This window comes from Carassius gibelio, chromosome A15, assembly GCF_023724105.1.
Source record: "Carassius gibelio isolate Cgi1373 ecotype wild population from Czech Republic chromosome A15, carGib1.2-hapl.c, whole genome shotgun sequence".
Taxonomy (NCBI): Eukaryota; Metazoa; Chordata; class Actinopteri; order Cypriniformes; family Cyprinidae; genus Carassius; species Carassius gibelio.
This window is the reverse complement of record NC_068385.1, coordinates 11,547,270-11,573,125: the sequence shown is the minus strand read 5'-3', so window position 1 is coordinate 11,573,125 and position 25,856 is coordinate 11,547,270. Positions and strand designations below refer to the sequence as shown.

General features: G+C 36.9%; 1 pseudogene; it reads right to left on the bottom strand.

Moving 5' to 3' along the window:
• Positions 1–577: 577 nt before the first annotated feature.
• LOC128029193 (RNA N6-adenosine-methyltransferase mettl16-like) lies at positions 578–25,426 on the bottom strand (annotated as a pseudogene).
• Between the last annotated feature and the right edge of the window lie 430 nt (positions 25,427–25,856).

The window sequence follows — 25,856 nt, the reverse complement described above, 5'->3', positions numbered from 1 at the left end:
AAGTGCACAGGAACACAACCTATTGAGTTTTTGGCTTTTCATATATTTTGTCTAATGAATATATGGGGACAATCTTTGTCCAGTATTTGTAAAAGCAGGAAACTATTGCATCTTACGGAAAATTGGGTTTGGGTTAGTTAAATTCAAAATCAAATGTTACTATTAACTGAACCCAGACAGCAATATAGTGTTGGCCCAGAGCCGGCCCACATCTGCCCCGCGTGAAATCCCTTCAGGCCAGATCTGGGCCGACACTGCTTGCTCCCTGGGATATAAATAGTTTAACGTGGATTTTCTAACTACATATTACAGATTTCAGTTTGAACAATTTATTCACGCATGTTTAATTTTTAGTTACATTTTTGACCTCATTATGTCAAAACCACATCTTCCGGTGAATCAATTTCAAAGATTTTTCAATAATTCATCAACAGATATGTCACTACTTCCATTTTATTGTGACCTTAAGAACATTGTCATAATATTATTATAAAAAGTTTGGACACACCTTCTCATTCAAAGAGTTTTCTTTATTTTCATGACTATGAAAATTGTAGATTCACACTGAAGGCATCAAAACTATGAATTAACTCATGTGGAATTATATATGGAATTATATACATAAAAAAGTGTGAAACAACTGAAAATATGTCATATTCTAGGTTCTTCAAAGTAGCCACCTTTTGCTTTGATTGCTGCTTTGCACACTCTTAGCATTCTCTTGATGAGCTTCAAGAGGTAGTCACCTGAAATGGTCTTCCAACAGTCTTGAAGGAGTTCCCCGAGAGATGCTTGGCACTTGTTGGCCCTTTTGCCTGCTGTCAGCGGTCCAGCTCACCCCTAAACTGTCTCGATTGGGTTCAGGTCCGGTGACTGTGGAGGCCAGGTCATCTGGCGCAGCACCCCATCACTCTCCTTCTTGCTCAAATAGCCTTTGATGCCTTCAGTGTGACTCTACAATTTTCATAGTCATGAAAATAAAGAAAACTCTTTGAATGAGAAGGTGTGTCCAAACTTTTGGTCTGTACTGTACATATAACATGGTAAATAAAATTAATTACTGTGCATTTAACCACAGTAACGAAAAAACTAACAAAATGTTTTTAAATATTTTATTACAAACTTAATAAAAGCTCTGATTGCAACATCAATCAGTGGTTAATAAAACATCTGCGAATCTGGAGTTTAGGTTTATTTGTAGCTTCACAGCACTGGACAGTGGTAAGTGTTGAATCTGTGTTGAGGTCGGGAGGAAAGCTTAACACTTGTGTGGTGTTAGGTAGGTTTGGCTACCTGTCTAAAGAGAGAGTTCTTCAAACAAGTGCAGAGCTGGTTCATCAGATCTTTATTCTGCCCTTCCACCCAATGCATCTCCACCACCACATCGTTCTCTTCTTCCTTCACGTTCACCAGGCACTTACTGTCTCTGGGTGATGAGGATCAGCAATGGCCGCATCCTTTGGTTCGGTGGGTGAATTCACTGGGATGTTGGCACCTTTCTCTGGGTCTTGCTGCTCATCACTCTCTCTGCTGCCCTCTGCTGTGGGTTCCTCTGCTGCAGGTGTTGGAGCGTCTGTGTCAGGGACAGATGGAGCAGAGGCATCTGTGCTACAGGTGGAGGTTGGCTGTGCTCTAGGGAGCTCTCGGAGATGTCGTCCCTGTTCTCATCTGTTCTGCTGCGCATGGATCCAGGTGTTCTCCACTGCTGTCAGGAAGAGGCTGAGCTGCGCTTCTCCACAAGGAACACGCTTATGAAGTACCTGAAGATGAGAAGTTTAATGCTGAACATTTGTATCAGCCACTGTCCCTACAGCAAGGTGCTTTGGAACAGATTGTCTGCTAAATAACATTAAAATAACAACAATAATACTAATAATAATAACAATTGTTATTTATATTATTATTAATAATTATTATTATTTTATTATTAATAATAATTATTATTATTTTATTATCAATAATAATTATTATTATTTTATTATTATTAATAATAATAATTACTGTGTTATTATTAATAATATAATAATTATTGCATAACTAACAAAATATTTTTATTTTGTTATTTATTAATAATAATAATAATAATAATAATAATAATAACCTAAAATAATAATAGTAACAATCTGTTATTATCATTAATGATAGTTATATTATCATTATTACTATTAATGTTAATAATAACAATAATAATCTATTCTAATAATAATTTATTTTTATTATTATTATTTATCTATTTATTATTATTATCGTCATATCTTTTTTTTTAACACCACTTAATAAAAATAAATGGAAATCAACACTGATGTCTGAAAATATCCATCTTCTCTATTTTCCTCTTTCTGTTTACCTTCAGTTCTGTGAGGATCTTCTCCAGCCAGGCAGACACACTCTCTGTGGGGCTGCTGTTGGTGCAGAAGATGCTGGGTGTCTGAGCCTGGAGCTCTGCCACGGTGGGCTTCAGTACAGTGAAGGTGAGGGGCTTATGGGCTTTCTCCAGCTTAACGCCTCTTACAGGGATGAGACTGAGAGAAATTTAGATGGAAATCAGTTTTTGTTAGTTAACTTTAGAGTGTTTGCATGTCAGTTTACACATTAGAGATAAAACAAAAAGTGTAATTTTACCTAAAGAATAGCTGCAACCTCACATACCAATGTCACGGAGGGACGTCTGTTACAGAACAATGAGGTCAACTTAATTCAGGAAAGAATTCAGGAATTTTAGTAAAGGTGGCCAATAGATGGCAGCAAAACACAGAGGGAATACATAAAGCTAAATATAAAAAGATCACTCAAAATCTTAACAATTCTTGGTTTATAAATAATACTAAAATAAAGCTGGTTTATATAGTTCTTTGTTGAACTTGTAATTACTCATGATTAATGTTAATGTTGAAAATATTACATAACAAAAATGAAGTGCAGATTTCTTTTTAAAAATTAAGCAAATTGGCTTCCACATTAAAAATAGCTAGGTTCCATTCTCTATGAATATTTCTGCTTCATTTGCCAATTTAATATGTTACCATTACCATAGCATTTTTGTTGCTAAAGAAAAATGCAGTGAATAAGTGTCAACAACAAAACTGCCAATATAAACTGATAATGAGTCTGAGGACCTGAAGATTAAATATGATGTAATATAATCAATCAATCATGTCCTACTGAGACACAGCAGTCATTTTTGACTCTTTCAGCTCTCCTCGTAGCAGATTCATGAGCATTGCTTCAGTCACATGTCTCTCTGCTCCTCTAACAGAGCATCTGTTGTTAGAGCAGATAAATGGACAGCATGACTCATCACAAGCCATCAGTACAGAAAAACAAACCACACCCATCATCTATTCTGCTCTCATCCATCAGACACACGTCTCATATGTATTCCTCCTGTGGGACATCACGGGCGGCTTTCAGACGGACCGACAGTGTCATGGTCTTCGGTGACCGCTAATCATAATATGAGACATGGCACACAGTTAATCTGGCATCCAACACCGGATCTGACTCTATCCAACAACACCCCATTGCTTCTGTCCCGTCGGAATTAGCAACACATTTAGCATACAATAAACCACAAATCTTTCTCATGTAAGATTAACTACATTAAGCTAATTGGATTTCTTGCCAGATTTTAAGATTTAACATTAAGGCGGTTCCCCATGCAGTCCAGCATCCTTCTACAACACAAGGGGGCGCTATTTCCTGACTATAACTTGTCAAATTCTACCAAGCATGACAAAACCACATCCCAGTAATCTATGAACAAAAGCAGACCAAAAATTGTAATAAATATATTAAAGCACACACTGGCCACAGTAATTCACTCTAATGACTAAATACCGCAATGAATCTAAATATGATCAGACTAGCAGCATCTAGTGTTTTGTCTCTGATGTACCAAGCGTGATATTTTAGACATTGTCAAAAAGTGCAAAAAAATGGCTCAGAGCATCCCTACCCATCTGTGACGAGCACATAATGGATGAAAACAGACGGACACGCGCATCGATCCACATGCTCCCTCTTAATTAATTTCTATCAGTCTTAATCCGAGCAATGCACTTCTTTTATCCTCTCTTCACGGTGAATTATAACCCTCTCCACTCAGTCCATTATTTATCCACCACACATTTGCTCTTAAGCAGGTTGAGTAGATCCTATGTGAAATGGCTTCCGCTCTCAACACTGAGCCTCTTGATGTGTCTGGAGTGGCTTCGCTCTTAAACATGCAGAAAACGAAAAAATCATGGGCCTTGGGATTTGAACTGCACCGAGACTGAGCTGAAAGGTCATTAATCAATTATTGAACACAAGCAGATGAGTGCCACAATGATCAGTCGTTATCCACTGACGCTGACAACTTGCCTCATTCTGTCCCACTTTATACTTCCTTTTATTGCTTCTTCCTGCCTGGTGACCTTTGACCTCTCAGCTTCTGCAACCCCCCTTTCAACTGTAAATTCATTTGCTTCAACAGCCTCATATCCTAGGCACGCTTTCAGCACAGCAGGGTGCTTTTCAAACCCTACCTTTTGTGTCAGAGTCTTCGCTGTACCCCCTACGTCTCGTGCAATACACTTCACGTCTGGATTGAAGATCTAACTGTCAAAAAGACTGATCTGGCTTCTGTGCGCTCTGCTAATGGAGCTCAGCTGGATTCAGAGAAGAAGGATGGACACAAGAAGTGGAAAAACTGAGACTGCACGAATGGGAGAGAGCGAATAAAGCACAGGAGGCTGCAGGTGCCATCCAGATCTAGACTTGTCCGTATTGCTCCAGAGATCTGCTGTATGCTGGCTGATAATGGAGCGGCTCGCAGACAGATATGTAGGCCAATCTTTCTGCTCGAGTGCCTGTGAGGAAAAAGGCACCTGGGACTTGGGGAATTCTCCTGAAAGACCATAACAAATCATTCTGCCGCCCCCTTTTCCATTCCCTTCACCTCTTTTCCCTTCTGAAGTGCGTGACTATGTAGCACAGTCACCCTGTCTGGGCAACTGTTGCTAAGAAGGAGCTGCGCTGTGCCTTAGGAAGCAGGTCAAGTGTATCTGATGGAATGGGCTAAAGATGCATTATTAAAAAGAGGGCTGAGTCCAGTGAATATTCAGCAGGTGTTGCTTTCCCACACACAAATGCATCAAACAGACTGGGTGCATGAGGCAAACACTCTCCACTGACTATAAATGAATGCAGGAAGTACTCATAGCTTACAGGCACAGGTACGTCATCATAGAAACTCCAAGCCAGGGCCCAGCGCATGGTCCGACCTTGACAGAACTCGGTGTGTGTTACTGTGGGTACCTGTGAAAGAACAAAAGATGATGAGGATCTAATTAATGGTGATTCAAACACAATATAGGCAGTGAATCATACTAAAACTGCCAAGAGAAGTCTGGGTTATATGAAAGATATTAGAAATGAAAAAAAAAATCATATTTTGCACAGAGAAAAAAATCATTTTTAGGACTGCATTGTCACATTTTCATGACAATGAAGCACATTTCCCTCCCAAATTTACATTACTGTAAAGCGAAGCAACTTTACTGTCATTTCTATAATACTATCTGTCCAGACACAATGACTTTTTAATAATGTAAATCTTTATTAGCAATTACGTTTTATTTGCATAATTTATTTACAACAGGCATAATTCAGTACAACAAATACTACCATGATATATATCTACAATTGTTCTTTACAATTAGGATTGCACAATATCAGTTTCATATCAGTTATCTGTTGATGTTATAGATTTTTTTTTTCAATTTATCAGTATTATGGGTATTGGATATTTAAATGGTCATAATAATTTCACATATTTTTAGATCATATTTTAGATTACATTTGCAGTAATTTAATGCTTACTTATAATTAAAAAAATTAAAAACAACTTTAAAAACCCATTAATTTCAATGCAATTTAAATGTGCAAATATTTAATGAAATATTTTCCAAAATGAACTTACATTTTCATACTGTATAATGTAGTGATGGCTAAATTTACTGGTGATATTTAAAATTGAAAAATGGTAAATTTTAGTAAAAAAGTATAGAATTTTTACCACTCGGGTTTGAACTTTGCAAGCAGAGGACATTTAAACAACAGATAAAGGCAGAGAAAAAGGAGAGGGGAAAGTTAGAGGGCAAACGAGAATGAGAGAAAGAACCTCATTAGCATATTCATTACAGCCACAGTGGCGAGAGGAGGAAGCGACCCCGTCTGTTGGACGCTGGCCAGGAGAACAATGACTCTAATGAGGGGTGACGGGACTCTGACACCTTCAGATGAATCAAACCACACATCAGGCCTGAGCTGAGCAGAGCAGACTGACACCAGACTAATAACCTGTGAGCTGATATCACAGCGTTCTGACTGTACAGAAACAGACGGAGGTGATCGAGAGGGGCTAGAGGGGTGACGCTGGAGCTAATGATGTCTAATGGACTAATGAAATCTACTCCATTAGCACTCCCTGTCGTGTTATGTTTTTAGGCCATGCTAGTGAAACTCATTAAGATCAATTAACCTGAAGTCTTGAGGAAACGCCCACTCATTTATCTATTAAGATCTGAGAGACAAAACACACAAACACACACACACACACACACACACACACACGCGCAGTGGTCCAAGCAAAACTCACCCCTTGTTTCTGCAGCTCATCTTTCAGAGGTGCCATGCTACACTTCTTTCCCAGCATGCAACTGTACCACCTGTTAAAAAAAGAGCAGAAAAAAGAGCTTGTGAAACCACGAGCCTGGACACCTGATCCATGAGAGCACATCAAATAAACTGCAGGAAGTAGAGCCGTGTGTTGAATATGGGCTCACTGTGGGGGAACGGTCAGTTGGGCTACTCTTTATCTTTTTTAAGATAATGCTCAATGTTTCATTAAAAACCCCACCTTGACAGGGAGCTTTGAAGCTGCACATGAGACAGAAAAAGATGAGGCTTCATCAGCCAGTGCCCACAGAGAGGAGGAGGATAACAAGGTTTATGCATAAATGATTTGTGCTCAACTCTTAATTTTCTCTGTTTTTTGGTTTATAAATTGACAGAATCTTGCTTTTAATCACTGAGGAATATCATAAAGGTCAGGCTGAAGCATGTTCACAACCCATTTTATCTCCAAAATGTGACATATTTATGAGTCAAACAGGAAATTTAATAAATAAATGTAGGGCAAGACTTGTTTTTATTCACAGACTGGTTTGTGTATAGCCTGACGCAAACACTAATTTGTTCATTATGGAGGACAGACAGAACCCATTGTTAATGAGGATTTGAGAGCAGAATGTATTGGTTGAAGGTCAAGTGCACTTTTAAGAGCATTTTGATGTATCCCAATGGTAACATTTCTTTTTCAAATCCATCAATTGCTATTAAACTTGTATTTTTTTTTTTTTTACATCCCCATCGACTGGCATCACTATATAAAAATTACATGACATTACTGAATATATAATCCTTTTATATTTTATTATGCATGTAACATAATTTAAAGACCATTTTAAATTATTGAAAATATTGTATTAAATATTTCAATTATATATATATTTTTTACTAATTCAGTATTGATGCACTGTAACACTATTATTAACCTTTGTATTATATTACTTCTGATTTTAAACAAAAAAATATTTTAGCAACATTAAAAAATGACTGTATTACATAAAACAGTAGCCAATTCCTAAATAGGTATTTAAATATTAATTTGCTTTTAAAATTACATTATTTAAAATCCAAAAACAGAACAAAAAAAAAACATTATTATGCATGCACTTATTACATTTGAGACTAATTTGAATATTTGCAATAAAAAAATTGTCACACTGCAGGATTTAAATGTAAATTTGTGGGTAACATATTAAATGATGCTTAAATTGTATGTTTGGCCTTATGTCATTGCAAAGTTAAAAACAGAGGCAGAGCAAGTTATAACTACATTTGTTCTTCAGAAAATAACCAAATCAATCAAGCACAATTACAATTCTGACTCCATGCTGACTTTAAAGGGGTCATAGGATGTGATTTCAAGTTTTCCTTTCTCTTTGAAGTGTTACAAGATCTGTAAAGTTGGAAAGACTAAGTCTCAAATCCAGAGGCTCGTCCACCCCTACTAAAACGTCTCGTTTAAATATGCCCCCACATGTGTACGTCACTATGTGGGAAGATTTGCATAACGACACCCAAATGTTCACGCAAAGAAAGAAGGTGTAACCTTTTTATTCTTGTTGTTGTCGCCGACGTCATGTTGTAGAGATGCTGTTTCATTGTGAAAGCAAAATTACTTTGTTTGGGCTTCCAAAAGAGGACACAACTAGAAAACAATGGGTTAAGTTGTATTTACAACACTGTTCCAGAACAGTTAAACCCAAATATTCAGATATGTGCAACACATTTTCCTGGGAGAGTAGGCTACAATGCCGGCTGTTGACTAACAGTATGGAAGTACGTTTACATATGTAACGGATTTGACACTGATGATTAAAACGTGAGTTTTGAGCAGTGTAGAGTAGTGGTTTTCAACCTGTGGTCCGCGGTGGTATTGCAGGTGGGCCGCTAATTATTTTCTGTTCATTTCCAGTCCATTCTAGGGCTGTGCGATTAAAAGAAATGGTCATAAAATCACGATTTGAGTGTGCGCTTTATTTTAATGTGCTTTCGCCTTATATTTATGCGCTCTCGCTGCTAACCAAATACACATACTGTAGCACCGCTACAATTAATGAGCTCTATGAACAATGCATGGTAAAAAAAAAAAAAGACCCTGAACACGGGGGGGACATCTATACATTTTGTTACATATTTACTATAGTGATAATTTTGACTTATGTCTGTTCTAGAGACGTTACAACTTTTTGATAAAGCTCTAATTGTTTTTTTTTTTTGGAAATATGTTTCAAATTAATACTGAATGCATTTATGAATGTAAAAGCATATCGGTGTGTCACAATCGCAAAATTGATCAAAATAATCGTGATAGGTTTTTTTCTTTTTCATATCGCACAGCCCTAGTTCATTCAATGAATACAGTTGACAAATTTAGTTTCTTATTACTAAGTTAGTTACTTATTACCCCAACAATAGCGGGTCAGTTAATTTTTTTTGAAGTGGGCCGCGCAAACATATGTGGGTGGTTGTGTGGGCCACGAGTTGAAAAAGGTTGGGAACCACTGGTGTAGAGCATTGGTTCTCAATTTCAGTCCTTGCACCCCCCTGCTCTGCATATTTAGTATGTTTCTCGTATGGCTTCAAACCTTTCTTCTATTCGAACGTAAGTGCCCTGCGAAGTGGACATCACAAGATATTCCGCCATGATTCCAGTTCGAGGCGATCGTATATGTTCCATACAAAGTGCATTGAATTATTTTTTTTAACCACATAAACATTTCATTACACCAAATATACAAAATAATGTTCTTTTTAGCAACATCATAGGAACCCTTTAACAACTAACAGACAGAAATGATGTGTAGACTCTCTGCTGTAGAGTGACTTTTGTTGGGCGGTGATTTGGGATTATCATAGGGGTTATCAATCTACCATGAGAACGAGGGAGTGTTGGACAAGAGAGGGACTGCATATGGAGCCTAAGGGGCCTGACAATCGTTTCATTTTGTGTAATGAAATATTAAAGAGCCCTAATATCCACACATGTTCTCTGAAGTAGAGCGGAGGAAGGCTGTGTGGCACCCCGGCACACTCGTCTAATAACGGGGTACTCCAGCATCTATCAGGCTTTGGAAAGGGGGTGTTTATTCATTCACTTTAGTTATCAGGCCTCGAGGAGGAAGTAGTAACAATTACAATTTCAATAGCACAGATTGTTTGGCAAAATCACAGTTGTATTTAGTATATAAGTGAGACTGGAGGAAGACTGGCAGTAATTACATATCTGAGGGGCTGGAGAGGAAGAAGCATCTCAGAGGGCCAATCAAAATGCCTGGCTGACTCTATGGACACCTGCCGACACACACACACACACACACACACACACACACTGATTTTACGACAGTCTGCTTGCGTAGTCTGGACCCATGAGAGAGGGAGCTGGTAACACAGCGAGATGGAAGAGTGCCCAGCTTCCCCCACAGACACCAGTCAATTCTCAACACAAGCAGAAGCCACATAAAAACACTCAGAGGTTTAAAACTACATCTGATATGACATCCAAACAGTGAAAATTGAAAGATCCCTTTCAACTTTACAACTTGTGGATCAACTTTTCTATGCACACACACACACACACACACACACACACACATGGTCAGGTTCCTCTTGGGGTTCAGCTCATGACATGGTTAATCAGGCCTAATGTCGGTTGCTCTGCTGCTTCACTCCAGCACTCCACTGACAGTCCTGACACGGGGGGGGGGGGCTTGCCGTCTGCTCCAGCCACACACACAGCTGCTCCCGTTGAGCGGCCCGGATAATGCCTCAAATAATTATTTACTTAGCCTGTCAATTAATTACACAAACTCTGTATGACAGATCCATCCCAGCATCCATCTGTCCTGCCCCTTTCATCAGCATGGCCTCTTCCCCTCTTTAGCTCTGTCAGTTAAAAACATCTCCTCGGCAGACCTGGACACAAGCGGCTGTTTACTCCCATATTATTACATTCCTCACAGCTCCTTAGGTGTGGACACTGGTGCCAAACTGATATATCATTCACTTTTTGCCAACTTTGAGAGTTTCGCCATCAACCGATAACCGATACTCAACCGATAACATTCAGCTACATCATAACATCTACAAATATTCCATGTAATATTATATTAATTATACTATACTATACTGTATTATATTACATTATTAATTAATTGATGTGTGTATTTGTGTATATACCACTCTGCTTTCAAAGTATTGGTTATTGAACAACTAGTTGGTTAGTGGTTGTTAACTAGTTGCCTTACAAATTTATGAAAACAGTTTAAATGAACTATACATGAATATACATAAATAAATTTTGGGTTGGTCCTTAATGCAATTTTGTGTGTGTATGTGAGAGACCTAAGCCTCTTCTTTAGGCGCAGACTGTCATGGATGATCCTTTTGACAAACTCCAGCTCTCCACCCTCAGCCATGATCTCAGTAACCCCCCCCCCCCCAGTGTTGATGGAGCGGGGTGGAGGTCTGCGGGAGTTCCTCAAATTCACCCCCTGACAGAGGAGACAGAAAAGAGGGGAAGAAGCTGAAGAAAGAACGGATAACAACTATTGTCATATGCACAAAGAGAAAGATACTGCTAGAAAACAGCCTGGGGGTTTTACAGCTCTTGTTTGGAGCATCTGTTCAAACACTGGAGGTGAATTCACCTTTGCTTCTAACTGGTTGGCAAAGAAAGGAGGATTGCACATGCAGAAATCATAGACAATGGACTCTTCCTTTAGCGCATCCATCAGCAGAGTCTCCTGTGGCACCTTTACCACAGTAACACACATTTATGCGTTTAAGTAGGTTAAAGTACATATACAATTGTAAACTCTATCTCTGCACACACACACACCACCTACCTTTAATGAGCTCTGCCAGGTGGTTTTGCTCAACGTTCTACTTTGCATAACTAAAGCAGATGTCATCCACTTCTGTGGCGAGGAAGAACCAGCCATTCATAGTGGCTCCCAGCAAGGGGTGAATACAGGAAGCACCAGTACCTGCACAAAGCCAAAACCCTTCACTTCACAAGCTTAAATACATATGAAATATGATCTGCCTCCAAGTCTTTACCTAAACACAGGCTTCATGTAGTGACAATACTTCAGATCAACAGTGCGGTTAAAATTAATCATGAATACTTTATGATGTTACTGTGTCAATTTCAGATATTTTGTATCTAAACTGAGCACAGAATTAATGATCAGAGTCTAGTTAACATGGATCAAACATAATTAATCAAACATAATTTTATCACCAAATGTTAGAACTCTTCAGTAAGTATTAGTATGATAATAGTGCAAGCAACTGCCTGACAGAGTGACACATGACTATAATGCAGTTAGACTGAGGCAGGACAGCTCTGGCCATCCATTATCCAGTCAGACAGCCTTCAAATGGACTGAGATTTAGCAGAACTGAACAAAGATGATCCCCATAAGGTCTGAATAAAAGAGATTTAGAGCTATTCATCATGTGTGTGACACTAACACCGCTAATCTCATCCTAGAGCTGGCAAAGGTCACGAATCTGAAGTCTAACCCGATCAGAAGAGCCACAACTATATCACACACACAATCGGATGCAACAGCTACAGACGAGCATCTGAAAGTGTATGCATGATCACCAGTGGAGAGGAAATAAACACACAACTTTTCCCAAGACTTTTCTGGTTTTAATATACAAACTGTCAAAAAGAATGAACTTAAAAATCAGAAAAGTCTAGGGGAAAAGTCAGAATCAAGGAACAGAACTAATGGTTTAAAAAAAAAAGAACACACACATATGTAAAAAAAAAAAAAAAAAAAAAAAAAAATATATATATATATATATATATATATATATATATATATATATATATATATATATATATATATATATATATATAATTCTATTGTTCTAATATATACAAGCATACAATTATTAAAATATAATACAAATTAAATAAAATATTGAATGAATTCAAACTATATAATATTTACTTCGACAATTATCTTCGACAATTTTGACCGAACCCTACTGATAAAATCTGTAAACATGGACAGTTGTTTAGGTTCTTAGAGAGAGACAGGACAGAGATTCTGGTTGAGGATGGCCATGATGTGATGGTTTGGAGTGGGATATTTTAATCCAGAGGATCTGGTGGCATGTGACTGCCAGCATTGTGTCTGTGTGTTTGTGTGTGTGTGTGTGTGTGTGTGTCTGTGTGTGAACCAACAAGCAGCCTTGCCAAACCCTGTACCACCAGCCTGAGGGAACGCAAATAGCTTTAACAGGATAACACCAGTTAGTATGAGCCAGTATACCGATGTCGATGCCCCTCTGCTGGTTGCCCTGCCCCCCCAGTCAGGTCCTCCACCCAGTGGATGTAGTTAAGGCGGAGCGGCACGGTGGGGATGAGCCGTTCCAGGGGGATCTCGATGGCTAGGCCAAAATCCTCTTTCAGCAGGGTGCATGTGAGAGCCCGAACAGCCTCGGGGTCCTTAAAGTTGAGGCTGTTGGAGGGATGAGGTTTAGTGGGGGGGTAATAGACAGAAAAACATAGAAAGGAATCAGCTAATAGCCATCTTTAAAAACACACCACATACACTCTCCTCAATTCATTAGTGCCCATCATAAAAACATCCATGCCGAGAAACACAATGAAGCAGCAGCTGTCACTGGTATGCATTTGCAAAAATGCTTTAATGGAAAAATGCTTTCATAATCCCCTTCCCTTTTCTCTCAAAATCCTTACTGTAGATCTTAAAGCATTCAGCCACAGTAATGTCACATTTCTGTGGTTCTGAGAGAGAGGAAGGTGAGGCAGGTGTAATCAGGGTTCCTTTGTACGTTCACACCCCTATATATGTAATTAAATGCTCCATGCTGCAGATCATGTCTGGCACCTCCGAAAGGAAGCAAGATGTGCATTTAAGCCACACGGATAGGATGCTGTGGAACGGAGACATGGTGTGTGAAATGCTATTTTGCAGAGCTTTTAAAAACATCTGCACCCCACCTTAAGCATAAGACCTTGTCACAAAAGGGCTGTGCAACTTTAAGGACAGAACGTGCTCTTTAAGTGATGGCTGTACTGGGTTGAAAGGATGTTCTACAGCCTAATGATTGTGATATTACATTTGAGGTGTTGATATGTTAAGGAGGGAAAATGCAAGACAATGTGCAAGAAAAAGAAAAAAAAAGAAAAACCAGCAAATCTGTCATGAAAATAACATTTTGTATGATAGTAGGCCAGAGGGAGTCTAGTTATTTATAACAGTCTAGTTATAAAATGGTTAGACCCTGGTCAAGAAGCAGAGCAGAGGAGTGGTTTTCCATATTGTGCAATATGATGCTTCAGACAATAAGATTTTGTGTTTTCTGCTGTAGATTGAGATTCTGTGATATAGCAGTCAGGTCTGAAGTTAAACTAACCTAAAACTACTGACAGGTTAATAGCACTGATGACAACTGTGGCTATAAAATCACCAAGCATTATAATCCTATAAAAGTGTACAATTACAATGCAAAAACATATACAATGGTGCGCATACCAGATTATGAAAATACACAGAATATTTAAAGATTAAAAAAAATAAGAAAACAAACAAAAATATTTAGATAAATTAAAAATATTTTACAAGTATACGCTGCTGTTCAAAAGTCTTTATTTGATTAAAAATACAGTAAAAAGATATTTTGAGATATTATTACAATTAAAAATAACTTTTAATATATTAAATTTATTCCTTTCATGGTAAAGCTTAATTTTCAGCAGAAAATGAATCATGGTCCTTCAGAAATCAATCTAATGTGCGGATATAATTATTAATGTTAAAAGCAGTTGTGCTGCCAAATATTTTGTGGAAAGCATTATACAACCTCTTTTTCATGATTTTTTTGATCAATAGAAAGTTCACATCACAAATTCTCCACAAATGTGGCTTGTTTGGGGTGAAAAAAAAAGCCACTTCTCAAGAAAGGCCATGAGTCCTCACGATTCTGAGGCATATGAGACTAAAATTGAATTCTTTGGCCTCCAAATGATGTGTTTGGCGGAAATCTAAGCCAGCTCACCATCCAAATAATAAAGTATGGAGGTGCTAATATCCCGTTATGGGGGTGTTTCTCTGCAGCAGCGACTGGAACACTTATCAGGATAGAGGGAAAAATGGATTAGGCTAAATATAATCTAGGATCATTTAGGCTACAAATGGGTCAATTAGTATTCATCACACCTCTTTGGAAATAAGAAAGAACATCAGTGGACAACAACTCAAACAACATAGTCTCTTTTCTTTATTCTAACACAAATAAGAACACAACACGAGAGGAAGTATTTCTGCAAAAGCCGTCCATGTGAAAAATCCAACACACCTCTATCTTTATAATTTATTAATACATTAGCCCTAATTAATCCAGTGTTCTAATCCATCCTATTAATTTTGAAAATGTGACCTTGGGAATTAAATATGAATATGGATGTCAATGAAGGATTCCATGGTTACCGCTTAACAGGATTACCTTCGATAATAAAGCACAATTGCCAACATTGAATAAAACAAATCTCTGTAAAGAATCAGGTACACGTGTGTAAATGATCATGTGTGACTGTGGCTGACTTTGTATGCGTCGGGTCATAATCAGTCTGTAGAGGATGAGGCCGCGAGAGCCGTTACCCTGTCCTTCTATTTTAAGCCTTGAATCTGTTGGCTCACAGGACGAACACCAAGTGCTGCAGCCCAGCCGTCTCCACAGTAACCGCTTCAGTACATGTGAGCGGCTCACCCGCCCCGCAGAGCAGTGTGTGTGAATGTGTGTGTAAGAAGATGGTGATGCTGACGTGAGGTGGGTGTGAACTGTATATGGGTAGATTAGAGCAGGGATGAGAAAATCAGAAACTGCAACCCTCTGACTCAAGGACATGAACAGGACCGAACAACTCCAAACTGAGAAAAAAAAAGTGCTTTATGCTGCAAAAGGAAGTTTCAGAGTTGCCGTTTGATGTGCAAATTATGTGAAATCTGAATCTTAAAGCAAAAGCACTGCTCTAACCAATCAGACTGACACAACGACACAGCAAGGGTCTACCCATCAGCACCATCAACATCACTGCAAGGTCACCTCTAGAGCTCCGTTTAGCCATTTTTAATCCCCGAACTCAAAACGCTTCCAAACCCAACCACTAGCAAACAAAGCATGGATGCTGAACATGCTCCACAGCTTTTTATTGTGTTCTGTGAGAACAAAAAATGTAGCGGTGCAGTTTTAATAAGATAACAGAGAGCCAAGTAGTCTCGTGAGGACTGATGTTCAACCAACTGTCAGGTTTTCTTTGGTTTTGTCAGCACGTCAAATCTCTAGTCGACCAGGATCTCGTTTCAACTCAACACTGCAGTAAACACGAGCCCGGCGAATAATCTGAGGACCTTCTCCACTGAGATGTGAAATTAGGAGAAGGAGAAGGTTTCAGAAATTTTTAAAGCAGAAACAAACTGAAATTGGGGAAATTACAGTTACATCATTTACAATAAACGGTCATCATTTACTTTTACCCTCATGTCATTCCAAACCTGTATGACTTCCTTTCTTCTGTGGAAAACAGAAGAAGATATTTTGAATAACATTCAAGCTTTGAATTCTATTCTTTACAAGGAAAATGAATGGTGACCAGAGACTGTCCAGCACCCAAAAAAACATAAAAGCACCATAAAAGCATTATAGATGTGTTCCAACTTGTACTTGCACTGTATTCCAAGTTTTATGAAGCAATACAATACATTTGTGTGATGAACAGACTGAAATAAGTTATTTGCAATTTAGCTTAAAGGGATAGTTTATCCAAAACTGGAAACCTGTATTCACTTCTTTCTTCTGCAGAACACACAAGATGTTTTAAAGAATGTTGATAACCAAACAGTTTCAGTTCCCATTGGAATTTTTGTCTATACAATGGAAGTCAATGGGAACCAGAATGGTTTAGTTGCTAACGTTCTTCAAAATATCTTGTGTTCCAGAGAAGTTGTACAGGTTAAGTTTGACAGGGAGGTTATTTTTGTATTATTATTTTTGGGTGAACTAATGATCACAAATTACATATTTGACTGTTCTATGCCTTTAAGACAAGCTGATGGCTAATGCTGTCATGTGTCACAAACTGACACCCCAACTAGGGGAGTGAGGGTTTAAAATCAGGATTAGTCCTGTAGCAGGCAGCAGAGAGGATGAGTGATGTGAGATGCCCCCCACCATGCCCCCGCATCTCATTTGTATGTGAGCTGAGGCTGAACCCCACAATTATGGCTGACATTTCAGAGAAGGACCCTCACCCAGGAGTCAGGACAGCCCTCCGCTGCATCAATAATGAATCAATTCACTGTCTGCCAGGCTGCAGAGATTACTGCTACTTTTACAGCAGCTACACAAAAATCATTTACAGGCTTCTTTCACTTCCAACTGAAAGGTTTGCACCAAACTCTGCATCATGTCAGTTTAAGTATTAAGTATTCTGAATCCATACTATAGTTTTGTATAAGGAAGTTGTTAGTCAATTACTTCTTCAATGCTCGAGCTATCAAACCAAATATCAGACAAGAAGGACAAGAAACACTATTTAAGATCTACATTAGAAGTGAAGACTACCAGTGAAGTAAAATTTTGGTCTGTTCATTGGACAAAGTTTTCGAATAGCTTCAGAAAAGAGCACCACACATATTGACCAATTTATATTTAAATCTTTATTAATAATTTTAAAAAATGAATAAAAACAAAAAACAAAACACTACCATTGAGAAGTTTGGGGTCAGTAGTATTGATAAAAAAAAAAAGTTTCAAAAGACTTCTATTTCAAATAAATACTGTTCTTCCAAACTTTATATTAATCAAGGAATAAAAAAAAAAAAAAAAAAGTTTCCACAAAAATATTGAGGATCTGAAGGAACATGTGACAGTGAAGACTGCCGAATGGCTGCTGAAAATGTAGCTTTGTGATCACATGAGTAGGTTACAATATATATATATATGCACAAGGGCTGTGCAAAAAATAGAATACGATGTTCATGCACATCTCTCATCAGTAAAGACGCTCCTGTAATTAGAAGTATATCTCCAGCACGTGCGTTCAGATCATGGTTGCCAGGTTTTCACAACAAATCCTGCCCAGTTGCTTCTCAAAACTAGTCCAAAACTAGCCCAATCGCGTTTCCATGAGGTTCCCCGATACAAAATTGGTTTCCCGGGTTAAAATGTAAGTTTTATGGCATGGTTCCCTTGGTAAAATTCGCATTTTAGGGTCTAAATATCATGATATTGGTTTTGTTGCTTCGACCAACGGACATGAAAAACACCCACAGACTTGGCAACACTGGTTGGCATTTACTACACAGAGCCGTAATTCACTGACAATCTACACAAAATCGATTTTAAAATTTTGTGTTAGTTGTCGGTAGACTACTGCTCTGTGTAGTAACTGCCGCTCCACATGAACCAGTGTTGCCAAGTCTGCGGTTGTTTTTCATGTCTGCGGTTTGAAGCAACCCCAATACCAATAACGTGATATTTAGCCCCTAAAATGCGAATTTTACCAAGACAACCATGCCAAAAAAAAAAAAAAAAAAGTATATTTTAACCACGGGAATTTTTTATTTTTTTTAATCTGGGAACCTCCTGGAATCGCGATTAGTTTTGGACTTTTGAGAAGCAACTTGGCAGGATTTGTTGTGAAAACCTGGCAACCCTGATCTGAACACACGTGCTGGAGATGTACTTCTAATTAAAGGGGCATCTTTACTGATGAGATGTGCATGATATATATATATATATATATATATAAACAACATTAAAACAGTCCTACCATTTGCAAACTTCTGAACAACAGTATAGGTTTGGAACAACATGAGTGAGTAAATAATGACAGAATTTAAATTTTAGGGTTTCACAATGTCATACTATATTTTGAATTCTTTTTAATGCTCTCTAGTTTCATCCAGGTCATCCATGAGCCAGTGATGGACGCCGTCTCTCTGGTTCATGCCTTCTAATCCCATCTCACTCTGCACCCCCAAATCTTTCCTCTCCTTTCATATCTTCCTCCTCCAGTGGCAGCAGAGGGAAAATGATGGGGGAGAGGATTCCTTGTCGTACCCACATCCCTCTCAGTAAGTGTCTCTTCCAGATTAACCCTATCCTCAAAACTGTGGCATGAGAGACTTGGGAAAGAAATGGAAAGAAGCTTATCTTACAGCACAAAAATGTCTGGAGTCTGGAATGACGAAAAGTAGAAGCTAATTATAATTCATATATATAAAAGACTTGATATTTCAGCAAATCCCACGTCTTAACTTGCAGGACTAACTGGTGAAGTTTTGGTTAAATACCAGATCAGATAGGTTTTAGACAAATCTCTAACTGTATTGCAGGAAAAAGAGAAAGAGACGGAATATGATACTAATATACCACTCTATTTCTGAAAGTCTGTGCACATTATGCAAACTGACTAAACTTTCATTTAATTTACCAAAAATACTATATCCAACAATGTAATGTGTTTGATTTTACCTTCAACGTGATGAATCAATCAGATATAAAATCTCATTAAGTAGATATATTATATTCTACACCATGTTATATTACATGATATATCTACAAAAAGTATATTTCAAGCAAGATATCTTTTTTGTTGTTGTTGTTTTTATTTATAATAACTGAAAGACACCTATTTTTTTAAAGTAACTTAAGTAAATTTAGTTATCACAACTTAATAAGGTACAGTATGAAAAACGGATATTAATTTTAATGTCTGCAAAATATTGCATTTACAGTTTATAGTGTTTTTTAATGTTTTTAATTAAGATGAACCTTAAGTGAATGTAATCTAAATGTAAAATATGGTGTATAAACACGCACAATTAAATGTCTTTAAAAATATTATCTGGATGCACCTTCTAAATTAAATATGTAAAGTGATGCAATTTTTAAAGGTTTGAACAACGCATTCGATTTCACATTATTTTTAATATTAGTTTCTATTAGTATGCCATATACAGTGCTTTACTGTGCAGAATTGAGTAAGCTAGTACAGCTTTCAGAGCATAATCAGACAGAGAGAGTGAGCAAGAGAGTGTATGTGTGAATGAGAGAAAGAGAGAGATGAGGAGCATGTGGTCTGGGACGGTTTTGAATGGTAAGTGTGCTGTAACGTAAACACCAGCTGCAGATGGCAGAAAGATTTACAGTTTATATATATATATATATATATATATATATATATATATATATATATATATATATATATATATATATATATATATATATAAATGCAAATATGTGTCAAAATCACTACTGCTGCAGAATTCATTTAAAATAAAACATTGGTTTCCTCCAGTTGACACTTGAGATCACACAAAAACAGAGCCATAAACAACTCCAGACATCTGTCCTGGACTCGGCTCACCTGACTAAAATATAGTGCAGATGATATCTCCAAATGATTCCTAAAAGACAGAATCCAGTGCAGAAGTCCTGAATGGAACAATTCTTTAGGAATCAATGCCAAGAGATATATGAATGTAAGACAGTACATTTTATTTAAATGTAACTTAGCAAAGGCTCTTCCACAAAAAGAAAAAAGAAAAAAAAAAACTGAAGAGGGGGCAGGGTGAGCATTAGCTCATTATCATTTAAAGAGACATGCACTGAAACAGGTCGTTTCTGAACAGGGAAAAAGATTGTTGTTTAACATGACCATTCAGGAATTTTACCAAAGTATGTTACAGATATTTTATGAAGACTCTAAAGAATCATACCAACTTGTGGGAAATTAGCATTCAATGTCCCTTTCAACAGAAAGTCTTTAGTTTTGTGCATTTAAAGTTCTTGAAACTTAATATCAAAATTAGCAATGTACTGACAAAGTATACATTTTTTAAATAATAATGAAAAAAAAATGTCTAAAATAATTTTTATTTAATGTAGGAATCACAACATTATAATGTTATTGTAAAAATAGCTAAATTAGCAATGAATAAACAAAACAAAATCAAATTTAAAATATTTTGTTTCAGAAATGTTAGTGGTTTTTTTAATTATTATTATTATTTTTAGGAATTATATTAACTAAATTATTTTTGTAATTTTAACTAAATCATTATTGTAATCAGTCAAATTAGGCACATTTAAATATCCAATATCAGATCATATATAATATCCAGTATAGAATAATAAAACAATAAACTATGATCTGTAACCAAAAATCATTCATATGGCAACATATTTAAAGAGAGATTCACTCTATATGTGCACTTGCAAAAGGACAAAGCACAGATTTGTAGACCAGAAGAAGAAACAATGCTAACAGTTTGTTGTGGACAGGCTGGCCAGCCCTGCTAATTAAACCACAGAGGCGAACAGCTCCAGGGGTGGTGAATAGAATTTTCAAAACCATCATTAGAAATCAAAGGGAGAGGAAACACGGAACTCTTTTCAAGTCACATCTTCAAAAAGAGGCTCCATGGCCAGACCTGACAGCACACCGGAGAGAAAAGCCAGCAGAAAGATGGGCACACTAACTGAGCCTCTCCAGGTGCACAGACGTCAATACAGTCTGGGGCTGTGAACACATGACTCTATAGCCCAGATCTCTTTTGTTCTTCTGCTTCTCGGAAGCACACATTTCTCTCTCTCTCTCTGTGTCACGCTATAATGACTTCTCCTGCTGAGGAAATGTGACGTGACCAGACAGGACCAGCGCTGTGGGCGAGGGAAAACAGGCCAACTGCAGTTCTCCTTGTGATATTATATGCACCAATACAAAAAACAATATAACACAACCCAAATAAACCACCACAGAGCCTCATGTCTCATTCAAAGCCAGAAAACGTAAAAGACTTTAAGAAATTATAAAAGTATTACAGAATAAAATCAAGGAGAAATCGCTCTCTAAAGTATATACTGTTTTTAATATATTAGCTTTTTCCATATTTTAGATATTTATTCAATTAAGTTTGTATTGTTTGAAAACATTTTATAAGATATTATGAAAAATAAATTCTATTTAAACTTTTCTGCAGCAATGTGGTGCATGTTACATATAAATGTTAATTTAAACATTAAATATGTTTTTTTATTAAATTGTCTGATAACATACACTACCATTCAAATGTTCAGTGGCCTGCAAGTTTTTTTGTTGTTGTGTTGTAAGAAATTAATTTTATTCAGCAAGTACACGTGTAAAGATATTTATAACCTATATATATATATATATATATATATATATATATATATATATATATATATATATATATATATATATATATATATATATATATATATATATATATATATATATATATATATTGAACTTTGTTCATCAAAGAATCCTGAAAAAAAATTTACCATGGTTAAAAAAAAAAAAAAATGTTAATCGAAAATTTTTATTGATTTAAACATTGATAGTAACAACATGTTTCTTAAGCACCAAATCAGCATATTAGAATGATTTCTTTAAGGATCATATGACATTGAAGACTGGAGAAATGAGGCTGACAATTAAGCTTTTCGTCACAGGAATAAATTACACTGGCTACAATTGACAGCAGCCATTGACTTCCACAGTATAGAAAAAATACTATGGAAGTCAATGGCTACCATCAAATGCTTCGATACAAACATTCATCAGAATATCTTCTTTTGTGTTCAACAGAAGAATGAAACTCATACAGGTTTGGACCAACGTGGGTGAGTAAATGAATTTCCATTTTTGGGTGAACTAGTTTTATCAGTTTTATATCATCCACCTTGATCTCCAGATGCAGACATCTCCCCTATTGAGGAAAACCCTATTGGTCAGCCACTATTCAATGTCCTTTCTCAGTTCCACGATGATCAAAAGTCAACGATCAGTCACAATCCTCTAAAACACAGTCACCGTCACTCCCACACACACCGCCTGACATATTTCATATTTCTGTGTCCCAATTACAAGCTCCTGCCCTTCAGCCCTCAAACACTTGAGGCTTTCTTCCACTCCAGGATGCTTTTGTTCCCCTTTCCACCTGCCACTCTACAGCTCTGTAGTGCACATCCGCAGTGCTTTCCCATAGATGTGGGCAGGAAACAGCCCAGTATTGAAAAGGAGCATCCGAGATTCCTGCTTCCTCTCATGCATGCATAATCACAGCAGTCGTTCTTTCAGCTGTCAAAATGAGTCCAAAACAATCTGTAAAATAACGATGGAGGCTGAGTCAGTGGAAACTTTTGTGCATGATACAAACCCCTAGGCTTGGCTAAGACTGTGGAGAGTTTTCAGAGACCTGGGCTGGGGCAAAAACGAAAGAATACCCAAGAGATCTAAAACACTGCCCTCTGGCACCTCAAGCGTTAAACTCCCAGAGGCTGAGATCTTTGCTCCAGTCAAGACTTCACTGAGCTGAACATCGGCTGTTTCTTTAAACTGAAGCCCTGTAGGCACAGTGGCTGATTTGCATGCACTACCTCTGAAACCTTTGAGAGAGTATCGCACACCTCTTGGCAAGGTCAACAGTAACGGTGCACAACCAAGTGGGACGGACTGGAAATATAGAGACTTGGCAAAAAAAACACGCAAGATGTTCAGCCTCAGACATGACTTTAGGGCGTTTGTTCAAGATGATTCCCATTAGACCGAAAACTAATCTTGCAAGTGGGGCTAAAAAAAAAAGAAAGAAAGATGATAAGGAGGGGGAGGGGGACAGGCAATTTTCCCAGAAAGGAGTGCTGCTTGTCAAGTTCATTTTCTGACAACAGCACGAGCTCCGTCCCTCCCCTGGAGCTCTGGATACACTGCTGTGTATCGACAGGCACAGCAGGAAGCTCATCCAATCATAGCAGCCGCTTCAATGGGACAGACCTAAAATACTGCGCCAATGTGATTATTGATCCGCAAATAACTCATCTCCCTTTACAAAGCCACAGCGGAAGTCTGCTGACTGACTCCTATAAGACTACATGCAACCTAACAGACATCACATACCAGTTTGTGGGCATTAAATATGATCTAAAATTTATATTAATTAATTTCTTAGTGACAGAATGCCTGTTTGTGGGAGATAAAGTGTGATTTTAAACAAAGATGATGTTTGTAATGTTATTAATATTAACATATTTTCTTCTATGCCGGTTTAAAGTCATAGTAGGAAAAAAAATAAGTAGGGTGGGAAAATAACACAAAATAACATAAATGTGGGAAACCTTTACTTTTGGCAAATGTTTATGACAAAAAAAATATATATATTTCTCTGAAGAAATTAACAGTTTTACTCAGCAATAATGCATTAAACTCAAAAGTGACAGTAAAGACATTTAAATGTTAGAAAATATTTGAAAATATGTTTTTCTTTTCGAACTTACTATTCCTCAAAGAATCCGGAAAAAAAATGTTTCAAGCTTTCCACAAAAATGTTATGCAGCACAACTGCTTTCAACATTTATAATAATAAGAAATGTTTCTCGAGCAGCAAATTAGCATTTTAGAAGGATTTCTGAAGGAGCATGCCATGTGATACTGAAGGAATAATGCTGAAAATTCAGCTGACATCACAGAAATAAATGTAAAATATATAAAAATAGAAAGCAGACTTTTTAAATTGTGATAATATTTCACACTATTACTGTTTTTGATCAAATAGTTGCAGTCTCCGTGACTTATTTGTACGAGTGATTGTTTGGTCAGAGATCTGTAAATTATTTTCATGTTGTGCTAAAGGGCAAATATGTGCAAATCACAGACAAAAAAAATAAAATAAAAAATAGCGTCATTTGAAACAGATCAGTCTCTTTTCTTCACAATGATAGAACAGAAAAACACTTTATGTTTTATGTCATAATTCCTCTAGCAAGTCATATGACACTTTAAAAAATGCTAATAAACAAACAAGAGGACTTACGTCACTCTGCCGGTCAGTGTGGTCTGTACGTGCTTCTGGAACTCTGGATATTTAGAGGCCAGATACACAAAGTCTGGAGGTTTATCCTTATAACGGTTTCGAGGATGCATGGATTTATTCAGCGCCATTCTTTCTGCAACAAGACAGATTGACATAACACTACAAACAGCAATCAAAACAAAGTTAATAAACCGTTTCAAAGGCCCCAAATTAAAATCCTATGATTATTTATTCACCATCACATTGCTCCGAACATGTATAAGCATTTTCAAATAGTGATATTAGGCTCACCATGGAGCAGTCACCATTCACACAACAACACGATGCTATTAAAGTCAGCATAACATAATTAGACAGTAATTTAAGTCATAAGGAATTGGAGTAAATGAAGACAGAAGTTTGATTTTTGGGTGATTTGTTGCTTTAAGTCTTGTTTTCCATGTGAATGAATTAAAGTGCGACACAGACTGTGTCTATTTCAAGAGGAAACATACGGTCTGTGTCTAACGTAACAAATGATCTAAAAACAAGTGTTCATGGCTAATTCTCTTGAGGTATGCTAAGAGAGTAAGAAGACAAACAGCTAACCGATTCACCAGACAGCACTCTGTAAACATGCATCTGTAACGAGCATAGACAGTAAAAGAAACGAGCAGCACACGCGACATTCTACCGTTTTGATAGATCGGAAGAATAGAAAATATCGATGAAAGAAAACTTCGGTAGTTTCTTAGTGTTCAGCACTCTCAGCTGTCATTGGCAAATCACGTTGTTTCAACGTTTGCGTTTCCTCCAGGATTCCACTTTAGTCACAATTCTGCGCCGGCACACACATATGGCGTCATGGAATCGGTTTATATATTTAATGTTAGACATTATATATATATATATATATATATATATATATATATATATATATATATATATATATTTTTTTTGTATATGTCATTTTTAATAATTTTTTTCCCCCATGGATGGTTTTATACTGTTAATTATTGTTCTTTTATATTTGCGTATTTATAAATAAAAAAATAAAAATCACTAACACAGGCAACGTGTTACAGAAAAACTATTTCCTATTGTACGATTTACGGTCTAATTATAGCAAGGTATTAAAACTTTATATTCCACATACAAATATTACATCCACAAACTAAAATTGCTAATGAGACCTATATTTCACCTTTTTTTTGTATTTAGTTTAAAACTACTTAGAACTTTACTGCATTATATTTTTAGATTTTCTCACATTTTTTATTGTTTTATTTACGTTAATAATTTTATGTATTTATTTAATGG